The sequence below is a fragment of the Orycteropus afer genome, unplaced genomic scaffold (genome assembly GCF_000298275.1).
Source record: "Orycteropus afer afer isolate SDZICR_OR568_19922 unplaced genomic scaffold, OryAfe1.0 scaffold00051, whole genome shotgun sequence".
NCBI classification, from domain to species: Eukaryota; Metazoa; Chordata; class Mammalia; order Tubulidentata; family Orycteropodidae; genus Orycteropus; species Orycteropus afer.
In genome coordinates, this window is record NW_006921638.1 from 9,710,841 (window position 1) to 9,713,018 (window position 2,178).

At 41.9% G+C, this 2,178-nt stretch overlaps 1 pseudogene; it reads right to left on the bottom strand.

Moving 5' to 3' along the window:
• Window positions 1-1,047: 1,047 nt before the first annotated feature.
• LOC122149828 lies at window positions 1,048-1,166 on the bottom strand (annotated as a pseudogene).
• Between the last annotated feature and the right edge of the window lie 1,012 nt (window positions 1,167-2,178).

The following is a 2,178-nucleotide window of genomic DNA, read 5'->3' on the forward strand; positions in this document are numbered from 1 at the left end:
AGGGTCGCTATGAGTCAGAGATGACTTGATGGCACCTAACAACAACAACAACAACAACAAGTGGCCAAGAGAGATTGCAGTATGATAATCATGTAATATGACATTATGTTGTTGTTATTTAATTTTATGAGGAATGTTGTCAAATTGTGATTTTAGAAGCAAATGCAAATTGAGCTTGGGGTTCATGCTCAAGGAAATCAGCAAACTTGTGGAGACAAAGACATTATCTTTTTGTAATTTTCAGTAGGAATTTTATGCTGGTAGAAGGGGTGATCTGCTCCAGTAAAAATTGAGGCCTGGAAAGAAACCCTGGGAACTCTGGTGGCATAGTGCCTAAGGCATTTGACTGCTAACCAGAAGCCTCACAGTTCAAACCCACCAGCCACTCCTTGGAAGGAAGGTTGGGCAATTTACTTCTGTAGTGATATCGTCTTGGAGACCGAAAGAGGGGTCACTATGAATCAGGTTGACTGGATGGCAATGTTTTTGGTTTTTGGGAAGACACCCTGTGGGTCAATTCTATTCTGTCATATATTGTTGCTATCAGTGGGAATTGACTCGACGTCAGCAACAAGAGGTGGAGAAAGCAAGAGAGATGGAAAGAGAATCAGTCCCTTGAGGATGTGACTTGCTGCAGAAGCAGCTGGAAGGAGCCCTGTGGTGGTGGTGGTGGTGGTGGTGGTGGTGGCAGACTTCCTGGGGAACACTTATCCCATCTGTTGTTCTCTTTACAACTCACCAAGGGATCTGTCTTGGAAGAGCCCCTTAGCAGGCAGGGCCCCCTTGGGAAGCATCAAATCTTTCCACTGGTACTGGTTTCCTCCTGGTGGGAACAGGAAAAAACACACGGGGTTCATGTTGTTGTTGCCATGTGTCTTCGAGTTGGACCCAACTCCTAGCATCCCCTCCTTGGTTTTCCAAGGTGGTGTCATTAGGGAAGTAGATCGCCCAACCTACCTTCTGAGGAGTGGCTGGTGGGTTTGAACCACCAGCCTTCTGGTTTGCTAACCAGTCAAATGCCTTAGGCACTATGCTACCAGAGCTCCTACTCTATAGCACCCAGTATTCCCAGGTGGTTTCCCATCCAAGTACTAACCAGGTCCGACCCTGCTTAGTTTCCAAGATCAGACGAGATCAGGCACATTCAGGGTGGTGTGGCCGTAGACTCTGGTTACTCACTCCATTGAATTCCTCCAGATTCAGCAGTGATATTTCAATTTATATTGTCATTTGATGTTCAGATCATGTTACCGAAACTGTATATTTGAACATCCTTCTATTCTTCTGCTAATGCTATATTCTTATGTTCCCCAGCTTTTCATATGTTCCTAGGAGATTAAAATATAGACAAGAATAGGAATTGAAAAATTTGGAAACATATTCTAGTCATTTATGTAATATAAATCTAGCATAAGTCAAACTAAGAGGCTTTCATAAACCTGATATGCCTAAGTGTGTTTTCATGGGATGCACATGTCAGAGGAAAAACACTTGATGTTAGAAACAAGTACATTTGTTTCTGTCAGCCGTCTTGTGCTTTGTTCTGTGACTGGTATATAACAGATATTCAATACATGGTGTTAAATTAATGTCACTTAGGAAAACAAATTATATCCACAAGCTTTATCATAATAGAAACATAAAACAGAGTTTTCCATGACCTGAGCTATATAAATAGGAGCTAAAATTATACAGGCTGAACAGAAAGCTGAAATGAGGGTACCCAATTAGAATTGTACAGGCAAATAGATTTTTTTTTCCCATTTGTTTTGGTAATTTTTGATGGTGTAGAGGAAGACTGCTGTTCACCACTGATAACCTCATATGAACTAGGTGTTTTGCAGTTTTCCCCCTCAGGTCAGGATAAAGTGGAGTATAGCCCAAGTCCCAGATGGTTGTAGTGATGATAGCTCTTCATATTAGATACTGGCAGAGAGTGAGAACTAAGCTTCCTGTTCATTCAATTAACTGGACATTCTCTTTCTGAGTTTGATTCAGTATTAAGGAGTGAGCAAGAGAATGTATACTTTGAATGCTATCATTATCGTGTGAGTGGGAGAGAGACCCTCTTCCTTTGTAATAGATTTGATTTGTCCCCCACATGTGCAGAGAGAGTTGATCCTGGCCTGTCTCATCAGCCACTCTATTCTCAGGAAGTAATCAAAAGAGAAGATCCTC